The following is a 23,478-nucleotide window of genomic DNA, read 5'->3' as shown; positions in this document are numbered from 1 at the left end:
TTTTTTTTTTTTTTTTTTAATCTTACTTGGTAAATCAATCATCAGAGGAAAGTTACAGGCTCATTGCTGGAATTACACCAATTTCTAAGTTCTTCATTATCTCAGTGGTGTCTATTTGGAGAGAGCAAGCAACTATTTTAATACTGTTGGCGTTCTCAGAAATCATTTCTGGAGAGAATTTCTATTTGCATTAGTGTTACTACTCTGCATGGTTACTTCCCACAAGAAATATGGACTGTTTTAACAATGAGCCAGTCACCAGTTTTCCACCCAAAATGTGGCATGCAGTCATTCAAGGCTGATTCCTTTGGACCCATTTATTATCTGTGTTCTTTGCTTTGTAAGTGTTTCATTTTTCTTCCAGCTAAGCTCTGTGTTCCTTCTTGGCACTTTAAAAAGATCCTTTTTTTTTTTTTTTTTTTAAACAACAACAACAACAAAAAAGTATCTTGTCACTGCACATACTAAATCAGTTTTTTAAAACAAAAACATGGAAAAATCCAACATGACCACTTTTGTTCCAGAGGTCCACAAAAGTTTCCAGCTCTGTCTTCTACAGTTGGACTCCACAGATCCTCTCCAGTTACTCTATGGTCTTTGTGGGTCCCTTCCACCTGGGGATATTCTAGGATTCCGTCGTCCAGGAAAACTCCTAAGGCAGTTCAGAGGGTCTTGAGCTGAGGGAAGAACGGCATTTTGTGGGGGAGCTAAGGGCTTGAACTCTGAAGGGTCAGAGCTTCAGCCTGCCTCCTCTCACGTGTCACATCCTCACCATGCTCCATGCCCACTCAAGGCTGGAGCTGGCAGGCCCTCTGCCCACTTCTGCTCCTGTCTGTGAGTCTGTACTGCCATGCACCTTCTCTGAGAGGCCCTCCTGCATTTGCTGACTTGATATCTGCTCCCAGAGGGAGAGAGATGCTTACCCCACCCTTCTGCATGCCACAGTCAAAGCTGGCAACTGTCTGATGACACTTAATGGAAATTTGCTCCCAAATACAGCATATCCCAGCAAGGCTGCTCAGAGGATAATTCAGAGTAAGAGCCCACACTCAAAAACCTTGGGGATGGGGATGTGTGCATTTCATAGCTTCCCCCTTCTTTGTTCAAGGGTGGAGGCATTGCCTGGAAAGACTCTTTCTGGAAGATACAAGGCAGTGAAAAAAGACAGGCAAGGGAAACACTTGCAGTCCCAGTTCTCTGCCCTATCCTTTCATATGAACACACTACTAACTAAGAAAACTAAATCAAACCGTCCCTAAAACAATCAGAAAAATGGGAAAACATAAAAGTGATCCTGCAGAACAGAGCAATTACGGGACTTTCAGCAAGCTGATTATTGTTATAAAATCACCTCCCTGACAATACAGACGAGATGCATCTTGCTTTGATTCTGTGCTATCTTTAATTCACTGTTACACGACACAATAGTCCATCTCCAATGGAGAAAATTGCTGTGCATTCTGCAAACTCCCATGAACAATAAAATGCAGTTTAGTCTCGCTTGTTCATCATATCCCCATGACCTTGAGATATTTAAAAAGATAATGAAAACACCTGAGACCTCCAAGTCTGAAAAGCTTTATGTACATACAAATGGCTTATTTTTCATCATGATGGGCTTTGTTCAAAATTAACAAGATGCCTATGATGCATACTGAAAAGTGAGAGCAACAAATAACTAATAAACATCATTTCCCAGCATAGAAAAGTAGGTTACATCTACAGTAATTTCTTCCCAAACTTGAGGATCTTCTATTCTGACTTTCTTGTCCAACCCTTTCTATAAATAAAATAAAATTCTAGAGAAGGCAAAGAGCTCTTTTTCTCCTTCAAATGAGGCAAATACCTTTCCCAGCCTGCCCTGTACCCCTGCAGTTTGTGGGAGCCCTGGAGTCCCCACTATCACAATACACACTGCTTCTGCATTACTTCTGCATTCTGACTGGTTCTGACAGTCCCTGAATCAGTGGTGATAAGCTGGTGGCATGCCAGTGCTGAAGAGCACCAGTACATCGCAGACAACATGCGAGGGCAATGGGATGATATATATCCCATCTACAGTTGGCCTTACTGCTCCTGGAGAGGAAAGGTGCTTCTGTCACGATGCAGCCCAGAGCATTATTTCATGTTTGTATTACAGGAGGCTGAGAAAGCACCAAAAGGACAAAGTCCAAATCCTCACTGATGAAGGATGGAGCAAAAAAAAAAAAAGATGTTCCTCTGCGGCAGCAGAGGTGATATACATCATATTGCAGAAAAGCCTGGAAAGAGCTGTGCCCATTATCACTGGCAAGTTATTTAATTGCAATCAACTTGTCTATCCTCACCTTCAGCTCTGCAAACAGGCATCACCATTGCTGGAGAAGGAAGCTCATGAAGGGGGTGTCACAAGGAAGGCTCTCGCAAAGAGAGTTATATTCACATATGTGTTGTCCTTTCTATAAATATAAAGAGATGAAAGTTTGACTTTGAAAAAAAGGCCACGGAGTTAGCTGGCAAGTCCAGATTTTTTGTCACAGGTCATGTGGGAGCACCTGAAGCACTGTGGTTGCTCCTGTGGCCTGCTGCTGTAGAGCAATAACGGATAGCTTCTTGCTAGTGACTGAGATGGATGGGAAAGCCTGTCATTTATGAGGTTATGTTAATTTAGCTCCACTAAACCTCTCTGGGGACCAATAATATTGATATAGGATTTTGTTCTAATGACAGCTGAAAGGTGTGAGCCAGAAGAATTGTCTGTGCCTTGCCAACTGCTTCCCCCAATTACAACCTGCAACAGCAGCCTTGAGTTCTCGCTCCTTTTTCACCTTGAGCCTTAGGACAGGATACTGCAGGGAACTGAGATGCACCTCTGTTTCCTGCACCATGGCACCCAGTGCCACATTCTGGAGTGACGCTACACAGGGAAACTGCCTGCTGTGGGTACCACACTATGGTTTTTACATGCTCTGAAAGTCAAATTTGAGCTGCATCTTCAAGTGCAAGTCAGTCCTTAATAGAACCAAACAAAAACTTGCCACTTGGGGTCTGCAAAACCCATAGCTTTGTGAAGTACAGGTGTTAGGAAAGAAATAAAACAGACATAAAACAAAACAACAAAACAAAAAAGCCAGCCCTGAACCTAGCATTTCTCCTAAGGGTGCAGGGAACTTGTCCTGTGGGGAAGACTATCCAGGGGCACTATGTTTTAACAGGTCATGTTGAGGGATAACTGCTTGTACCAAATACAACTGCACAATTTCCCTCTCTCCTCACAATTAAGGAGATTGATAGCTGTTTCCCTGCTATCTCTGAGCCTGATGGGCATTCTGGGTTATTCCCCCCTTGTCTGAGACAGCACTGCCTCAGCCTTCACATGGCTGGTACATTCTTGAATGGTCTAAGTGGTGTGTCCCACTGGGAAGGCACCTCTGACCTGAGCCTGAAGTGCCAAAACAGCTTCCCTTTTGTGGGCAAGGATGCCTTTATTTCTTAGCAATTTTTGTTTGTTTGTTTACCAGAGTGTGGTTTTATCCTGTTGTGTTTCAGCTTAATGGCTTAATTTGACATGTGAAATTGTTGCAGCAGGAGAACTGGACATGACACACCAGTTTTCCCTAATAAAAGGGACCATCAAAGCTCTTAAAATTTAATCCTTCATTTGTGGGAAGCTGGCTGAAAATAAAAACTCAGCAGAATTACAGTGAAACAAAGGATTATAGGCAAGCTACAACCATGTGTCCCACTTGTTTTACACTGTTTGACTTCTCAAAGAACCCCCAAACCCCAGATAGCTGATCTTACAGCCAGCGTATCATCTGAGCAGCAGAAATAGCTACTGCACAGTCATATGGGGGGCTTGATGTTATAAATATTCTCCTTAGGATTTTTTCAGATTTGCAGTATCTTTTTCTTTCTGAAATCCCCGCCAAGGTGTTTGATGTTGTCTGCTACTTTTCCTGAAAACACATCATTTCTCTGAGAATAAGAAGTGTTAATCCCTTCTGCATGAGAAGAAAGTTTTCCAGACATTGAAATAAGTATAACTGGTGCAGAGCTACTTGGCTGATTCTGCAGAAAACCAGCAGCTGTGTCTTGCAGAGAATAAATGCTTCCCTTTCATCTCTACTCAGAGGTCTAATGCTGATTTCTTTAATACCACCATTGCTGACTGCTTTCTTGCTAGTGAAACCAGCTCATGGAGGAGAAAGGGAAATTTCCTTACGCAACATGCTGCCCACAGCACAGGTGGCCATCTCTGATCACACTTTGAAATTCTCCCTAACAGTTTGTGGGCAGCCCCTCTGATTTTAATACAAAATCTCTTCACCTCACCCTGCTTTGTCTCTTACTACTGCAAATAGGGAAGGACAAAAACTGGATTCATCTTGTCTTGTACAGCTGAGGACAGCAGGGTTATCCTTGTGCTCAGAGAGATCTTACTCCATAAGATTTTCTTTATCCAAACTACATTGACGATCACTTAATCACCTGAATTAATTGGTGGAAACTCACTTTGCTCCAGAGACCTCACCAGAGCTGTAGTGAACTACAGAGGAGGTGACTAGACTACGATCAAACCCCCTACAGGGAGTGTTATGAAGAACTTCCATGGCCAAAAAACACACCAGGTTTTTTGTTGTCTTGCAGGGCTTAGTACACATTGCAGGGGCTATCAGCCAAGGAAGCTCTGAATCAGAGAAAAAAACAGTCATGTCTTGGCTAGGTAAAGAAGAGCTCATCCAAAGTCTGTAAGACTTCACAACCTTGAAAGCCTAGAAAATCCCTTTTTTTAATAGAGGTAGCCTTACCTTCTTTAAGCAAGGCTCTGCATGGCTCAGCCCTGTGGAAAGAAGACACACTGTCCTGATAATGCTGGGCTCCATATCGCATTGCAGGTTTCAAGCTGCAAACAGAGATGCTTATGAGCAGCACTTTTTATTAAGGGTAACACCATCTCTTCCCAAAGAGGCACATTTGATCTGATATTCACGCAGCTGATTTTCATCCCTCATTTGTGCTTAGTTACTCAGATCTGCTACTAAAAACTGGTACAGCTGTGCCAGGTTTATAAGTCTGTACTTACACTGTGGTCTCTCAACACAGGGCTGCAATTTGGTAAAGCAGCAGAAAGAGATGGGAAGGCATTGACAAATGAGAAGGGGGAAATGGCACTGTGAGAATAGCTGGTAGGCTGGACTTATGGCAAGGAGGCTGTGCTGACCTCAGGTGTTTGAAGGAATTCAGGCTAGGAGGGCTGAAATACATCTCAGACTCACAGCAGACAGCAGGCAAGGGGTCTCAACTCCCAGCTTTTCCTCCCAGCTCAGACGTTGACCTGCAAGGACCTACAATTTGGGACTGAAAGCCAAAGATAAGCTTCAGTTTTCTCTTAGTGCCATGCAGAATGTTGTGATAATACTCCCAGCAGAATATTCTCAATGTTTCCTAAACTTAACACTTCATCCACAGTACAGTCTTGTGTCTCTTTGCCCCTTGCATTCCTTTGCCATCTCAGCATCTTGAGCACCCCAGCATTCTTGAAGCCCTTCGCATTGCTCTCACTGGCTTTCTTAGAAGAAATCTTGAATGCGGTTCTTTGGGCTTGAGTATTTTAAAGCATTTAAAAGTGCCTTTGAAGCTGTGAACCTCAGGGTTTCACTGTGTAGCAGCAGAGATGAGATGGCCCATGCCAACATAGCTATTCAATCAGAGTAAGTATTAAATCAGCCTGAGGAGATGCAATGCCCAAGGCATCAGGCACATCTCACGCAGGGCCAAGTTCATTGCTGGCATGAAGAATCTTGCAGCCCTTGCACTTCCTTATAAACCTGAGATCCCCAATGTGTCCTGCTAGGAGGGCAGCTCAGAGCCATGGCAAAATTGAAAGTATGCAACTACAAAGCTAGGAAATTATAACCTGGAATATTCCTCTAGGCTATGGGTGCCTTTGTTTATCAATGCCATAAATGCAGGAGAAAGAGAAAGGGGAAATCTCACTTCATTTAGTTGACAAAATTCTGAGTAATTTAGTTTAATGTTGCATTTTGACGAATAACATGCCCATCTTGGCACAAGAGGCACAGTCACGCGTTGCAAGAGGAGGTCAAGACTCAATCAGCACGTGTGAGGCCAGCAGGGAAATGAACTACAAAGGATGCATTTTTTGTTGGCAATCCCAGTAAACGCCTGTCTTTATCTTTCCATCTGTAAATACCACCAAGCATCTAACCTCAGAGCATATTGTGCCAGGAAACAGGGGACAATACCAGCCTGAAGGTAAATATGGTAAAACTCAGGAGAATGCTAGGCTCCCAGACCCTAAGGTGGCTCCTGACAGCTGTGTTATCTTGCAGGGCCCTGCTCCCTTCCCCTGGGGTGCAGCCAGCCCTCAATGCTCCCTGGCAGCAGGAGTGGTTGGGAGATACTGATATAAACAGGGTTTGCACCATACCCAACTCTAAAAGCTTTGTGCAACCACAGTCCTCCAGAAGAGCCCTGGTTACTCCTCCTTGGCATGAAAGGGACACAAAGGTATTCCCATGCTCACACACAGTGATTTTTCAAGCATTTTTCCAGTGCATCCTGCAGTGTCCTGAGCAATCTTGCAATCTACAGCTGGCAGCAGCTCCATCAAAGGCATGGCTGAAGCATACTGGAGCCCTGCAGAAGGAGCAGATGAGATGTTTGAGGGCCTTAATTCCTGGGAGCCACGTCTTGGTCTACAGCCAGACCTGACAAGACACTCCCATCAGTGCTTGACCTGACAAGCATCAGTGGTTCTTGTCTGTGACCATTATCTCTTCAATATAAAACAGTGAGAAGATTAAATAACCTCCTGAAAATGCAGCCAGGTATGCTGCTAGGTCTTGGAACAGCCCTTATGGCGTTCTGGCTGGCTCTGCTTTTATTCCATTTCCTCTGCTGGCAGACAGCATGGCTCGTTGTGCATGTGAGCTCATTCAGAAGTGTGGCATAAATGAAATGCACTCAGCTTTATGGGATATACAAGAGCCCAGATGTGCCAGGACCTTCAGTCATTTTACAGGGTTCCAAGCAGATGGAGCAGGTGCCAGTAAAAAGCTTTGTTTTCCTCTCTGTCTCTCTCATTTCTCCCATTTTTCAGAGGTTTCTTGGGAAAAGAAGTAAGCAAAGCACCGAAGTTCCCTATTGGAGAGTCAGTCATCTCAAAGTCTGCAAAAAAGTGCAGAGAAATCCTCCTGCATACAGCTTTTTCCTCCATGGAAGCTTCTCCTCCTAAGCGAGCCCAGCTTAGTTCTGCTCTGACCAACATCGAGCACAAACACTGGGCCATCCCGCACCACTCTCTGCTCCATCCTCCCTCTTTGTGAGAAGCAAGCTGACAAGTGGCAGCACACGCTCAGCTTCTCTGCAAGCTTGCAGACCAGCACAGCATTTCTGTGGCTTGTTGAACTCCCACGGAGTGATGGATGTAAGTCACCTGCCAATCAATCCCGGCTGTAGCCAGGTAATGAAGCAGGAGGACAAGCTGCCGCAATGATCCAGGTGGGAAATGTTTAAGCTAAAGTATACTTCCCCAAAGCCATCATACTTCCAACGATTTGTTCCTTTCTAGCAACCACAGGACTGTGAAATCAGCATGACCTAAATAAAGCACGCAGATAAAAAGAGGGGCAGAAAAGCTGATAAGGAGAACTGCCCAACCTTTTATTCACATTAGCAGCTATATGTAAATTCTCGTCACTCCAAGCCCAGCTCATTAGCTCATGCTGGTTGTACACGCTGCACATCAGCAATATGGTAACTCAGGCACAGAACAGGACTTTTTTCCAAGTAACTTTATTTGTTTGACATGGTCCAGAGCAACTCGTATGCACAAGGTGTGTTGCTTATATCTGGCAGGAGAGGACACAAGTGTCAGGTTATATTTATCAGGGAATGCAGTGCTACTGGAATATAGAGTGCTTGAGATGATAGGCAGTTTCGCTTCTTGTTAATGCTATTGAATACATTTTCCTAGTAACCAGCTTCTGGATAAAAACTTCATCTTGAAAGTTGTTGCAGAGCCAAGAGAAAAGGGTCTACAATGAAAAGGACTGCAAATGGAGCCTGTTTTTCAGTGTCTTTAAAATGCAGATTAGGATCCCGTTTCCCAATTACCCCCTCTGTCTTTCCTTATCACAACTGCTACTCCAGTAAAAAAATCAACATCTTTTTCTATGATTGTGCAAATTTTTGTCAACAGTAAGGAACTGATGGCTTTGTGTGCCTAGTTATAAGAATAAAACACATCTTCCCCTCATGAAAACCTTCTGCTGGAATTGAAAACAACTGCAGATGGACCTGAATGCATACCTGCTTCTGTGAACAGAAACAGCATTAATGGTGGGTTCTCTTGCTTCAGTTCCAGCTGATTCAGTAATTTTTTCAGTTTAAAAATGTGTCATGGGAAAGAAACCTCCAACATCATAGCTTACCCCGAAGAGACGACAAAAACAGTTATTTACACACCTGAATCTCCAGGATGGAGATGAGGGACTATCTGATATCTTATAGGGGCACTTCTCAGAACAGCTACCATATTGCAGAGGATGACGTGTACCAGCAGCAGACAAGTAGAAATATATGGGCATCAAGTCACTTTTACACCCTCTTTAGGGATTACTGTAAATGTGTTTCTGTATGTACAAACATACAAACAAAAATGTAAATGGACACATCTGTGCATGCTTACTATACGTCTACTTTTAAACCTCCCTTAAATGAAATATTGGACTTGATAGAAAAGAAGGTAAACTGCACAAAGATTTCTAATAAATAAACAATATGATTTTTTCTCCATGAAGTTGTGTATGATGTTGTATTTTGTTGACTAAATACCTCTTTCACCAGTTGTCTCTTGATGCTTTTAGCAGTTTTCAATGACTCATCCAAATTGACAAGGGGCATAGTATTCTTCCATCACTTTAAAAAGCTCGGGGTACAGTTCATAGAGTTCAATGGGGTGACCAGACTTCCCCGTTGGCCTTTATGCCTCCGACTTCGAGTTAGCAAAGAAATGAAGGAAACACTCAGCATTCAGTGAATTCAAGATAAGCAGGTATTCGAGTGCTACACACACCTAGACCCCTAACAACTTCCTTAGACATGGTCTTAGGCAGAGTTTCACATAACTGTATGGGCTGGCTTCCCCATGTGGCAGGGAAATTTTGACGAGTTGAAGTCTTCTACAGTCTCTATCTTTCCTTACTGTCTCCCCAGCTTGCTTGTCAGCAGTATTTTTGTGCTATGCTTGTGACAGGGATTCAAAATTGCTGTAAAGCACGGCAGCACAGTTATTTTATCTGTTAACCATGCAACAAAATTAAGCCTGTGACATTTTTGCTGGGGTAAGCTGGAGGAGATAGCAGTATCACCTCTGGCCTACTCTTCTTTCTCCTAACTCCTGCATTTCCTCTGATATTTTCTTCTAATGTTTTGCTCTCTGTGAAAAATAAAAATAAAATGTCTTTTTTTTTTTTTTTTTTTTTTTTTTTCATAAAATGCTCCTAACCTAAATCTATCAGTGTGGGATAGCTTGTGGGAACTTTTGTGGGAATTTCAGCTCATTTTTCATGTGGCCATTCTCCACTCTTAAGACAAAAAAGTTGTCCTGGGTACACATGAGACAGAAGGACTGGAGATTTGTCTGCAGAGGAGAAAGAGAGAAGTTATCTGGACTTGAAGTGCTGTGAGTCACAGAGGTAGTGTTTCCCAATCTTTCCATTTCCAAACCAGTTTGGGATCACAAATAACATCCCCGAAGATATCTTTTTAAAGCACATTTTCCCTCCTAAGGCATCTTTTTAAAGCACATTTTCCCCCTTGATCAGCTCTGCAGAGTCCAACCGATGAGCTGTTTTACTCTGCGTGACTCATGCACATCTAAGGAGATGCCCTCCAAACCCAGGCGAGACGTGGTTATGCTGTGCTGCTCCCAGTCACAAGCAGAAGGCAAAACTGGGAGAGAAAAGTGTTTTATGATTCGTCTCCAGAGAGAGTATCTGGTGTTTTACAGGAGATAGAGAACCGTAAGAAGCAATACGCACCCTAAATCATTCTTTTAACAGTTAACTGGCACCAGACAAAACAAAATGAGATAAGTATTACAGAGTTTCAAAGTTAGCCACAGAATTATCCAGAACAGCAGTTAGTTCACCTCTTCTGTAACAAGAAACAATGAAAATGGAAAAGAAACTGGGAACCACAGTTGGTTTTTAAAATGAGTTTCTACAAGGATCACTTAACTTATAAAGAAAGATGCAGTATAGGCATGTGCTTAATGTATTTTTATGTCTTAGCACCTAGCAAAGAGAAGGAAGAAAAATGAACTTTGCTTTTTTCCATCATTCTTTAAAACAAACCCATCCACGTTGAATGAGAACTAACAGTTGGGGTTAGTTGTCCGTAATTCCCTGGGAAGTGGCTGTACAGAAAGTCTTCTCACTATCTGTGAAGGCAAATGCCAGCTTCTCTGGGGCTGGGAAGCTGTAGCCTTTTCAATTCTGGATTAACCCACCCGATTTGGGGAAGACAAGGCATAGTTTCATATCTTAAATGGCACAGGCCTCCAAAGGCTTTGCTCCTCTGAAAATGTCCTGACCAGCCGTGTCCCTGAGACCAAGTTTCTGTCTACTTTGATATCTCACAGGGGCTGATCTTACACTGGTGCCTTAATAAAGGCCGCTCTATCCCTGTCTACCTCGTTTCACAAAATTTCAAGGTATTTGGTATCTGTCAGACCACTGCCAAATCTGGCTAAGGTTGGTCAAGAGACTCGAGTGCTCTGAGGTGCAGCTGACTGACAGACAGTATGATCATACAAGCCTTGTTTCCTAGGAAACCATGCTAAAACCCAGCATATTAAGGCACTGCCTCTGAAACGCGTAGGCTGTGTCAGGAGCAGGCCAGAGATGTGTTTGCCTGTGACAATTCATGGGTACTGCCTGAGCCTGATTTTCAGCAGTTGAAAATCAGGCAGTGTCAGCTTTCAAGGCATCGGAGAGAGGCCCAAAGATTGCTGTGCCGAAGGCACATTCTTAAAATCTGTTGTATTGCAGAGAAGTGTGAAAAATAAAAGCTGCTTAGCTGAGCTGAGGCTTTTCTTGGCCACTGAAGGAGATCTGCAGGTGTTATTGTTAGTAAATCTACCAGCCCCCTTTGCTGGAGCCCTCATGTCTCTGACATACAAGTGTAGGGCAACGTGGCCCACACCCTGTGCTGTAGGGTAGAAAGGAGTCATAAGGACAGGCCGTGTCTACAAAAGATGACCCCTCATGGAGCCTTGTTGGTCCCAAAGTCCCAATAAATAGCTCAGCTTTCACTGCCAGCTGGGGCCACAGTCCCTTTCCCATCCCACATCCCCACGGAGCAAGGACCACAGGAGAGGGATTTGTTTGTAGGGCTCTGCAAGAAGAGAGGGGCTGTGCCACTGCACTCTGTGTAAATGGAGCATGGCCAGAACTGTGAGGCAAATATTCAAGGCCCACGTGAGAGACTTACCAAGGCTGCAAAACCCATGAGGCTGGCAAAGCTCTTGCTGCATTTGCAGACAGACATGGTCATGAATCCGTGGGGCGTGCTGGATCATAGCCTGGAGGCTGCATCTTGTCTCCTGGAGCAACACCTTTTGTCTTACTCACCATCTTTTGACTGTGCAAAGGAGAAAGTGAAGGTCATCCAGGCTGCGATGCTGCAAGCATAATTTACTCAGAGCAGTGAATTACGCCACAGGGATGTGCATGTTGCTGCAGACACTTGAAAAATAAGCGTGTAGACATTGATTTAGGAGCCTTCTGTAAGGCTTCTGGTTTTTTGAACCTGTTGAAGCTGAGGCCCAGCTATGCAAACAAACAGTGGTATATTTAACTTACTGCTGATTACACAGTTTCATAAACATGACACTTCAACAGCTATGTGTGTAAATTGGGCCACTGTCCAGAACTAAGATTCATGGCTCCATATACTTCTTGCTCACAGGCATCTTTATGGAAGCAAATGTTTGTATAATGAGAAATGGAAACTAAATAGGGAAGATCAGGGTGAAATCACTGTGGGGCAGTGGGAAGTTAATTTTGGTGCTGCAGGTAGAAAATCTGATGTGTAAATGTACCTTAATGTATATGTTAGGCTTAGTGTCAGAGTGATATGGATAATTCCAGAATCTAATTTCACGATGTATTGCAGTCTGAAGAGTTCTGAAGGAAAGGAAAAAGATAAGTTGTTTCTTTGAGAATATAACAGCCTTAACGTGGAGATCTGTGTCGACACAAAGAATGAAAACAATGTATTTTTAACCTAAAACATGAAAGAGACGTGAAGAATAGTGGTGAAAGTGAGAATATTCCAAATATTTCTCAATTTTAGTGAAATCCTACCCTACAGCTTTTTCCTGACCCTATATAATAATAATGACATGGGAGCTGTGTGCCTAACCCCTTTATGCTGCTCTTACATCGCAGTCCAAGTGCCTTAACATCTAATATTTTCCCAGGCCCACTGATCTGAAGAAAGTTGTCTGAAGACAACAAGATAGAATCCAAATCTGGTTAAATTGTTGTGACACTAATATAATTCCTTTGGAGGGAGGGGATTGGAATCTTTTAATGCTCAGCTTTTATAGGTTTGTGCGAAATACAGCATCAGTTTAGCTGGAGACATCTGGACTGTCTCTGATAAATGAATAAATGTTTTTTGTTTTATGCAGAGGATTCTCAGAGGAAATAAGTTCACTAGTGGGTGAATAAAACATGGAATAAATTTGAAATACTCGAGAGGGAATGAAAAACACTGCATAAAAATTGAAAAAAAAAAAAAAAAAAGATTGAAGATCTTCGTAAAGAAAAATAACAGAATGCAACACATGTAAAAGGCTATGCAGCCATGAAAAATGACAAAATGTGATATTAAGCATTGCAGAACCCTGACTAGTTTTGTAATAGTGTGTAAACCTCTGAATGCACAACTTCAAAAAGAATCTTTAAATGTCCTTCTCTAAGCAGTTTACCAGAGCCCCGTTTTAAAAATCTGTTATTGTTTCTTGCTAATTTGTTGTTACTAGGTTCTCCTACTATCTCCTGTGCACTGTGGTTATGAGGTGTTAAAAGGATTAGGAGTTCATGAATTTCAAGAGCAGTTGACCTTTTCCATGGGTTCTTGTTCCAGGAAAGAAAAAAAAAAAAAAGAAAAAAAAAAGAAAAAAAAAGAAAAGAAAAAAAAAAAAGCTTAACTGCTGACTTAAAATAAACTCAAAACTGAATAACAAGTAATGCTTTAAAAACACTTGGGGAGAAGATGCATGCAAATAGCTCTGTCTATTGCTGCTGACCCGTAGCTACTCTAGAATGGATAAAAAAGAAATCAGAGGTCTGCCTGAATTACCACTTCAGCAAAAATGCTGCCCTCATTTCAGAATTATTCTGAGGTCGTGATGCCCACCAGTACTACACAGTTGCTTGACCAAGAATGTCAGCAAGCAAAATCATTTTATTCTTGAAAAGTAAAATTTAAATGCCATATGCCCTTGCTCTAAAGCATGATGCCATTTGCACATCTCCAGTTGCTATGATCCCGTGATCTTAAGAACCAGTTCCAGTAGGTCCAGGTTTTTGTATCCAACCTCATGGCAATGAACACCATTTCCTACAGCACACTGAAATGACCTTCTAAGTGCACACATGGATTGAAGGGCTGCTCCATGTCTGCCTGTGCCTGGTTCTTGTGGCTTGTGTGCTGGGCTCCTCTCACCTTGCATGTGCTCTGTGTACCCAGTACTTGGCAATTGGATGCTGCACAGTGGTGAGGTACACTTCTAAATCTTTATGCTATCACCAAAATGATTCAGGCCTGGCATGCATTAAATATAAGCCAAGGTAGAGGGTGATAGACTGGATTAATTTGGAAAAGCAGAAACCAAAGGGATATCTAATCACAGCCTACAGCTACTTGGATGGCAGATACCAAGACAACAGAGCCAAACTCCACTCTGCAGGTTCAGGTGGACAAAGGCAACAACCCCAGCTGCAGCCTGGGAAGTTCAGCTTGGGCATGGGGGAAAACTTTTTCCCAGGATGATGGCGAAGTCCTAGTCATTGGCAAGACAGGGGATCTCTATTCTTGGAGAGACTCAGGTAGACAAAACCATAGCAGCTTTGATCTAGTGCTTGCTGACGGTCCTGCTCCAAGCAGGTCCTCTGCAACAAGCACTTCTGTCTGTACCTCTATGAATAACTGTCTCTTTTTATTTCCTTCAAATAACATCTTTACCTCTTTATCCAAAACTGACAAACACCTTTTCTTCAAATCATCTAAGTGATGATCAGAATTCAGTTTAATTCACAATTTATTTCTTTGATGGTTTACTCTCTTCAACAACCTCTTCCTATGATTCTAAAGGTTTTTCCACCCTAGAATATGTCTTTAACATGTTAACAAAGAGCTCACAGACACAAAAATGACATGGGTTTACAATAACCATCCAGTAGTGTTTTTTTCTTTTCCATCCATCATAGAATCAGAGAATGGTTCAGCTTGGAAGGGACCTTAAAGATCACATGCTTCCAAACCCCCCTGCCAAGGGTAGGGATACCACCCGCTGACTGCCCAAAGCCCCATCCAGCCAGGCCTTGAACACCTCCAGGGATGGGACATCCACAGCTTCTCTGGACAACCTGTGCCAGTGCCTCACCACCCTTATAATGAAGATTTTCCTCCTAACATCTAATCCAATTCTCCTCTCTTTTAGTTTAAAAGCATTGCCCTTGTCCTATCGCTATCTGACTGTATAAAAAGTCACTCCATCTTTTTTATAAGCCCCCTAAAGGCTATATAATTGAATCTGAAAATGTCTTGTTGAATTTGAACATGTCACTTCACAAGCCCTTCTATCCAAGATTTCAAGTGATGGAAACCATCTAAACTCCTAAGAAAGTCATTACAGTATATAGCTATCCATCCCAAAACCATATATATATATATATATTAAAAAAAAAAAAACAAAAAAAAAAAAAAAAAACACTACAACAACCACAACAAAAAAACTTTCTTACATTCTCCTCTGTAAGATGAGCAGGCTCATCTTGCTAGATGCTTCCTACATCTCTAGACTTCTACAAATCATGAATTTTAAAGGTGAAAGCAAAATCAGTTTTTCCTTAGGTACCAAATTTTCATTTGGTACCGGTGGGGAGGTGGGGGGTGAAGTGCAGCAGGAGGGCTGGACGTGCTCCACGCAGCAGCAGTTCCCCTGTGGCCTGTGGAGAGGCCCCTGGTGGAGCAGGCTGTCCCCCTGCAGCCCATGGGGTCCCACATGGAGCAGATCTCCACGCTGCAGCCCATGGAAAGCCCCCGCAGAAGCAGGCCCCAGGCCAGAGCTGCAGCCCGTGGGGGACCCGTGCTGGAGAAGTTTGCTCCTGATGGATGGACCCAATGGTACAGATCCATTATGGGGAAGTTCCTGAAGAGCTGCTGCCTGTGGGCAGCCCCTGCAGGATCAATTCAGGAAGGACGGCATCCCATGGGAGGGACCCCACATGGAGCAGGGGCAGAGAGGGACTGTGAAGGAGCAGTGGAGACGAAGTGTCAGGGACTGACCACAGCCCCCATTTCCCATTCCCCTGCACCACTCATGGGGAGGAGGTAGAACAGCTTGGTTGAGGGGCAAGATGTTTTTAGTTTCCTTTTAGTTCTCACTGCTGTAGCATGTTATTATTTGGCAATAAATTAATTGAATCTTCCCCAAGCTCTTTTCCCTCTGACCCTAACCCTAAAATATAATCCTAACCCTAACCCCTAACAACTGACCCTAAGCCAAAACCTAATCCTAACACTTATCCCTAACCTCTAAACTTAATCTTAAACCTCAAATCTAACTATCATCCTAACCCCTAACGCTAAAGCTAACCTTAACCATAACCTAAACCCTAACCTTACTCCTAACCCCTAACCCTACTCCTAACCCCTAACACTAACCTTGACCCTAACTCCTAAACCAAAACCGTAACCCTAACCTCTAATATCTAACTCTAACCCTGAGAATTTTTTATGAGCAAAGTGAGTTTCCAGGGAAACATGCTCATCAGCAGGGCATGCATATGCACCTACAAGCATATATCTAAGATGGTCAGGGATGTGTGTTTAAGGTCAATGCACTGGGCTGCCTTTGCTGACTGCGAAGTCTGACAAGGGCTTGGAGAGCTGCCCAAAATTATAGGGATTTACCTACTTGCCTGGTACAGAACAGACCTGCAGTTCATAGGAGTCAGAGCTGTTTTTATGGAGAAAGAAATGCTCCAGGAGTTTTATGAGTCTCAGAAGGGACAGCTGAAGATGTGGTGGAGCCTCTGATTGTGCATGGCTCTTCTTTGGACAGTACTAAACCAAGGGTACTGAGAGTCACTTTGTACTGTTGAATTATTCAGGAGTCCTTCACAAATGACTGCAAATCAAGGAGAATGGGAGGCCCCAGGGGAAGTTCAGCAGCAAATGTTCAGTATTCAAGGAGAAAGTTAAGCATACGCCAGGTTTTTGTAGGACTTTGGGCCAGAAAAGAATAATAGGAGACTCTCCTGATGGACACGTAGACTGCAGTCTGGGCAGTTTCACCTCAACACTGAAAATCTTTGCAAGTGGAACTTTAGGACAATGAAAGACCTTATCCATTGCTGTGCTTAACCCATCGGCAGCTAAGTACCACATGATTGCGCTTTTACTGCCCCACTTGGAATGGGGGAAGAGAACTGGAAGGGCAAAAGTCAGAAACTCATCGGTTGACATAAAGACGGTCTAATACATGTGGAAAAAAAAATGCAATTGTTCACCACCACCAGCCAACTGATGCCCATCCAGTCCCCAGGCAATGGCAATCCTGGCAAATTTCTCCCCAGTTCTTATCTGTGACCATGATGCCATATGGTATGGGATATCTATTTGATCCACTTGGGTCAGCTGTCCTGGCTGTGTCCCCTCCCAATTTCTTGAGCACCTCCAGCCTCCTCGCTGGCAGGACAACACGAGAAGCAAAGTCCTTGGTTCTCTGTAAGCATAACTAAAACATCAGTGTGTTATCAACACTGCTTTCATCACACATCCAAAGCATAGCACCATACTAGCCTCCATGAAGAAAAATAACTCTATCCCAGCCAAAACCACCCCATCCACAAATTCATCAAAATGAAGTAACAAGGTGGAAGAGATCAAGCACTGGTAATGTCACCTGAAAGCCACACACTGCATTGCAGCCTCTATGTGACACCTGCAGGGCTGTTCAGCCACCTTTGAAGAGATGGGATTTCTTTTCTTCATCAGTATATCAAAGCTTCCTTTCTACAGGTTGCAGCAGGCTGGACGTGCCATCTTCTGTCCTGTCAACCACTGGACACAGAGAAAACAAAACAAAACAAAACAGATTAAAATTGTCCATTTTTTTCCCCATATGCGTGAAAGAAGTAATGGTAATGTACTAAAGAGACATTCAACCTGCCACACAGACAAAGGCTTAGAGATGATGTTCCCAAAAGCTCTTCAGAGGTATCTTCTTGTTCAGTTTCCCAAGAGCTCATGCAGCTGTGAGGACACAAGAGCCCTCAGAGCTGCTGGGGAAGTACTTGTGCAGAGACAATGAGGAAAAATCATGGTGCTGTAGCCTCCAGAAAGCCATCTTTCCCAGCAGCAGCTCATCACCTTCCTCCTGGAAAGGTGTCCAATGCAGGCAGCTGCATTTTCTGCACAGTGGCAACTGAGACAGCCTCACACCAAAAAGTCCCAAGAGATGCAGCTCAGCAAGTCAGATGGCTGCACTGAATAGCCTGGATTACTTCAGCAGGATGTTTCTGTGCCTTTTGAAATAACAGAGTTCCCTTCAAGGACGGTCAGCAGGTGTTTAATGATAAATCATATGTCAGAGACAACCTACAAGTAAGCACACAGTAGACAAAGGATGACCCTATCTATTTATCAAGATGTCTGTTCTCTGACAGGGAAGATTGGGGAATCTTTTTCCTTTCTTTTTTCTAGTGTGTTCTGCTTGGATTTTTTTTTCCTACCTCTCTTTTCAGCTCAACTGCACTCAAGAGTGGCAAGGCTTATGAAAAGCTGGCTTTGGGGACATTTCTGGTCATTGGGGCAGCAATCTTGAGGAAGGCAAACCATTTGTTGGATATTTGCTCTTAGGCCTTCAGGAAAGCAGCACCTCTGTGTTGCCAGTAGCAGAACTGCAAGCTGACTCCGCAAGTGAGCTGAAAACTTCAGAAAAGTTTGTGCTTGTCTGTGATGCATAGGGCATTTCTTTGTGAAAAGACCAGTAAACATCTTCACACCAAATTTCAGTTTTGATGAACCATAGCATTTGCAGACAGTAGACACACCGTCTAAAAGTCATCAACCAGCACTAATTTTAGTTTTCTTTTGCTTAAACATCTGTGTTTTGTTTTTCTTTCTTTCTTTCTTTTTTTTTCTTTCTTTTTTTTTTTTTTTTTATGAAGCCTCAAAGAAAGTCACCCTATAACTGCATTCCTGTGGTGAGTATAAATGTCCTTCTCGTTACCCAAATGGCAGGAAGTGTCAGAAATGACATCATGTTATCACTCACTAAGCCACAGAACTGCACTCTACTCTGCGTTATTTTTTTTTTTTCCCCTGACAAATTGAAGTTCAGAGTTCCTACTACTTCTTATCTCAGTTATCGTTGGCTGTGAGCCAGAGCTCATTTTGCTCAGCTTTCCTTAAAATGTGAATCACGAGCTTTCCTTAAAATGTGAATCACAAGCCATCCAACAGCTTCCTGGAGCATCTTGTGTGAAAAGAAAGTGGATCTATAGACCTAAAAGAAGGAGCAAACTCATGGTCCCCTACAAATTGTCCTCAGCCAGCTTTGAAAATGCTGCTTAGTTGACCCACCCCCATGTCAGCCCATAAAAGGGTTGACATCAAGGAACAGCTCAATAAAGTTCAGCAGGGACTACGTAGATTTTAGAGAAGCCCCAGCCAAGATGAAAGCTTGGTGCTGTCAGAGGAGGATATACATGTATATGTGTATATATGAATGTGCAGGTTGGATCCTTCCTGCAGCTGGGCTTGGATACCCAGTCTTACCAGTAGCTGCCCTCAAATTCCGGTTCCCTAGCTGCTGGCGCTCTCACTAAATTTCCCTGGGAGATAAAACATAATTCCTCTGTGCAGTTTGCTTCTCTGGCACAGAATTTTTTTCTGGGTTTGTTGTTAAAAAGAGCTGAGCAAGGCTTTTGTTAGATTAACTGGCTGTCTCATAATAAAAGCCTTGAGTAGCTGTAATTGTATACTTGGCTTTGTTTACAACAATTATATCAGCTTCTCTTTTCTTTGTAATTTATTTTCCCAGTGTTGTTATCCAGTACACGTTTATGTATTCTTTTTCTCCAAATGGGCTGATTCTTCCCCAGATGCCTAAAGTTATTACTGTGCTAATTCCTTGACTCAACTTGCTGTGTTCTGTATCGTCTTTCTCATATCCCCCAGCAAAAAAAAATAAATAAAAATTCAAATGAAGAAGCTGAGGTATACTTTCTTCTGAGTAACAGTTTGGGACCAAATTCCCAGCACAGGGAATGCAGAGGATGGATTTCCCAGATTTTGTGCTGCTGTACAGAAGCTATATTCCTTTTTGCAGTCGAGATGAAACCATTTCTCAAGCTCTGACAGAAGGTTTCCCTGAGTACAATCCCCTGGGTACAACTCTGTTTCTGTTGTACCCACCAACACTGTGGCATCGCTTTTCACATCCTGCAGCCTGGAAATATGAAACCAACACTGGTTTCTTTATCTTGCCATTTCTCTTTTCTGGTCTTTTCACAATTAAGTGTCCAACTTGAATATTCAGGTGTTATTTGCATGTGTAGTTACATGTATGATATGCCTATATAGATAGGGACATCTGTAGATACAAATATTTAAATATATGATGTATGTTTTGGAAGAGGGGAAGGGAAGACACCAAAAACATTTTACTTTCAATTTTCAATCAGAGGAAAACCATAAGCCCATATTTTAAGCCTAGTGATCTGGAGAGCATCAGTTTGACTACAGAAATTAAATATGATGTGTGTATTTCAACCCTCAGTTCAAGCCCCTCGGAACACCACAGGTCTGCGCTCAGAATCAGCTCCTTGTACAACGGATGTCTTAAAAGCACAGATAACTACCAATGTAGGAGACAGGAGGAGGAAACCAAATCCTCCAGAATCAAGCAGGGGGCAACTTTTAACAGTCCAGATCAAAACCAGTATCTCAGTTACTAAGCTGAAATCAAGTATTCAGCTTACTTGAATTTGGGGGTTTTCTCACGTCTTCACTTCCTTCCTTCTACTCTCCTCCAAGTCACGCTTTTCTCCCAGTCACTCACTTCTCCTTTTCATGGATTTGGTTTTGTGAACACTAGCTTTAGTTCCGCACGAGTCCTTAACTGGATGAGACGTCCTTGGCTCTCTGTATGCATGTGAGCACCTTGCTTCTCCCAGAGACCCTTCTACAGGCACACCTGATAGTGACTCTCCGAGCAGATCTCTCCTTCCCACCTTGTCTTGGCTCTGGCCACGCAGAGCTGATGGGATTCAGGTTTTGAGTTACTTTGGGTGTTTTTATAACATTAAAAGAATGCCTTTGAGCAACAACTTATTTTCACTAACTCTGATTTCCTGAAGAGCACATTCAGCAGCTGCTCTCATACATTCAACTTTCCCGGGCCTTAGAAATTAAATTGCCTTTTTTCATAGGCCACAAAAACAACATTTGAGTCAAAATTCACTCTTTTTTTTTTTTTTTTCACCTCCATCATGCTTTTGAAGTTTGGACTGAAAGTTACACTTTCCAGATCTTGAACACAAAAGCCATGGGAAGTTGAAGAACTCTTAGCACATCCAGTACTTTTCACTGCGAAACCTAAATTATCCTGCAGTGCCTTTGGCTAACCCAGTACCAAAGTGGGTCTGCTGCTTCTCCATCTACCTGAGGCACTCTTAGCCCTCCTAATCAAACAGTCCTACATCTAATGTTTGTTAACATGAAAAATTCACTAATATTAGCAGTTCTTAGTGTCTAGGTTCAATATCCCTTGCCACTTCTGAAAGATGTTCCTCATATCTTGTCCTATTCAAGATATGAACAACAGCTCATTGCCCTTCTAAAAGAACTTTTTTTTTTTTTTTTTTTAATGAACATAAGGTTTTTACCATGCTCCTATTCACTGTTCCCTTTTCTAAACTGAATCTCCCTAGTCCTGCACAGATTGTTGTTCTCTAAGACCCCAAACGAGCACAGAACCTTAACAACTCCCCACAATTTCACAAAATGCTCCTCTCCAGCTTTCAGTTCTATAATCATTGCAACAGGCTGTGGTTAGAGGCCAATATTTCTCTTTGCTTTTGTTCTTGTTTTGGGTGAATATCCAGGCCAGAAGAGCCCAAACAGGCAAGAACCAGACTGAAGTGTCCCCTCTCTCACACAAGCCAGAGCCTCATTCTCCCAGATACAGCTATTGCCCACATCTCAGTCTAAAATGTGCTGCAAATGAGCTGATGGCCTTGTGGAGCTAGGAATGGGATATAAATCATTCCAGATGGCTGGGAACCATTGAGGCTCTGACAATCCTTAAGGAGCTGAAGAGCCTCTAAGGAAATTGGGAAATCAGCTAATGTTCCTCTGGGGCATTGAATCCTCTCCTGAACCCTATTCTGCTTGTGCCATTTATATCCTTTTTCCCCTCCAGCAGAGCATCCTTTTGCCTGCCTTTTGAGATAACAACCTTCCCCATGTGTTTAAACACTTCCAGACCTCCTACGTAATTAGTTCATTTTCTCATGCAGGCACATGCATGTGGTTTTGGGTGATGAACAGACGCATGTCACATCTGAGGGCAAGACCCAGACTTGAAGCTGGATTTGTAGGTTTAAGTGAAAATACCAGTCTGGAAAATAGATGAGAGACTGCACTGCTTCTCTCTCCTCAGTTTGGGACTTTTATGGCTTTGAAGCAAAGGATTCAGTATGTGAAAAAGTCCCAAAATTATAGTTGAGCAAGCTGTCACCCCTGTGAATGGTGCTTACATGTACAGGCTGTCCCAGAATATGTCTCTACCAACCTGAACTCTCATGGTAGAAAAAAGTACAAATAATCACTCATTTTCTGGAGAAAATGATAGGCAATAGAAACACTCCTAGGGTTCATAGCACACTATAAAATTGACAGATAAAAAAAATACACACTATTAATATGTCAAGCAGTTAGTGTTACAGCAGGGAGAAAACATCAAGCATGGGAACTAGTACCTCCAGGAGAAATGGCAAACATGAAAAACAGCAAGCTCAATTATTCTGCAGCTTGCGTGAAATTTGGGGGACTGTCAGACACACTAAACACAGCATAGGAGCAGAGCTAGGCAGTGGGACTGCAGCTTAATTTAGCTCCAAAATGTGTCTGAGCCTTAAGATATTTGTGTAGTTTTACCTCCTCGCCTGGAAAACTCCAGCGAACAAGTTATCCAGCCATATTTCCTGCTTTTAGTTTTCCTGGCAAGGCTGCAATCATAATAGAAATTTCCATGTCAGAAGGAATCCCAAAAGCAGCGAAGTATGCAAACAGGGGAAGAGAACAGTAATTCATGGGTTTATTTTTTTAAGTTCAAGAGTTCATTTACCTTTTTTTGGTAACAATTTTAACTATTCCCAATTTACTTGATCCCAAAACACATATGGTAGCAGAAATGCTATAAGAGAAAAAATCTGGATGATTTTAAGGGAAAAACTATTCAAATATTACTTTGTTTTTATAAGTGTGGCTGCAGTCGCCTTGTTAGCCCTAGGGAAGAGGTCCTTTTTCTTTCTCAGCCAGGCTGGGAAATGGTCAGAGGGGAAGCTTTGGAAGTGGTTGGGGTCCCCCCATGCCAACACTCAGATCTCTCTGATCTCAAGGAAGCACTCTCTATAACAGATTCCAGGTGGTCAACAGAGCAATTTAAAAGCTGGCATCTCTAATTAGAAAGCACATATTTCTATGGAGGGCAGAAGGGTTGGAGGCTATGACAGGTCACGCTGACATGCTGGCTCTTCTTCTTTGGGCACCCACTTCCACATAAGCCCTGGCTTGCCATGACCTTAGTTTTAAGCTTGTGCCTCAGAGCTCCTGCAGACACTTGGGCACTTGAAGGATGTTATTTCAATGTGGGGCTGGCAATGACTTGCTTGGCTGTTCATAGAACATGATCACAGAATCATCTAGGTTGGAAAAGACCTTCAAAAGATCAAGTCCAATCACCAATTTGACCTACCAAGTCCCATCACTAAACCATGTACCTCAGTGCCACATCCGCAGCTCTCTTAAATACTTCTGGGGATGGGGACTCCAGCAGCGGCCTGAGCAGCCCCTTCCAATGCTTGGCCACCCTCTTCATGGTGCAACTTGGGATGGTTTCATTGTGCTCATGGCTGAACACACCAAGACGGGAAAAGAGGA

General features: G+C 42.9%; 3 long non-coding RNA genes across 4 annotated transcripts in view; all 3 read right to left on the bottom strand.

The window, feature by feature from the left end:
• Positions 1 to 89: 89 nt before the first annotated feature.
• On the bottom strand, positions 90 to 4,877 carry LOC311434365. The gene is made up of 3 exons (XR_014691433.1): positions 4,791 to 4,877; positions 2,328 to 2,438; positions 90 to 677 (listed from the first exon to the last, which is right to left on the bottom strand). It is a non-coding gene; the product is annotated as an uncharacterized lncRNA (long non-coding RNA).
• A 2,770-nt stretch (positions 4,878 to 7,647) lies between these two features.
• Positions 7,648 to 23,478, bottom strand: part of LOC311434364 — a 49,571-nt gene continuing 33,740 nt past the window's right edge. Inside the window, exons 4-6 of one of the 2 annotated variants that reach the window (XR_014691430.1) lie at positions 17,213 to 17,370; positions 11,503 to 11,652; positions 7,648 to 9,649 (exon numbers count right to left, since the gene is read on the bottom strand). This is a non-coding gene — a long non-coding RNA (uncharacterized lncRNA). Of the gene's footprint in view, positions 9,650 to 11,502; positions 11,653 to 15,846; positions 17,045 to 17,212; positions 17,371 to 23,478 lie in introns of those variants that run through there. The other variant, XR_014691431.1, reaches the window with a different exon arrangement.
• Positions 17,797 to 23,461, bottom strand: LOC311434367. The gene is made up of 3 exons (XR_014691435.1): positions 23,319 to 23,461; positions 22,474 to 22,544; positions 17,797 to 17,907 (listed from the first exon to the last, which is right to left on the bottom strand). It is a non-coding gene; the product is annotated as an uncharacterized lncRNA (long non-coding RNA).

Source organism: Aythya ferina (genome assembly GCF_964211825.1).
Source record: "Aythya ferina genome assembly, chromosome: 3".
Taxonomy (NCBI): Eukaryota; Metazoa; Chordata; class Aves; order Anseriformes; family Anatidae; genus Aythya; species Aythya ferina.
Note: the sequence above shows the minus strand (reverse complement) of the source record. Positions and strands in the feature narration are given on the sequence as shown.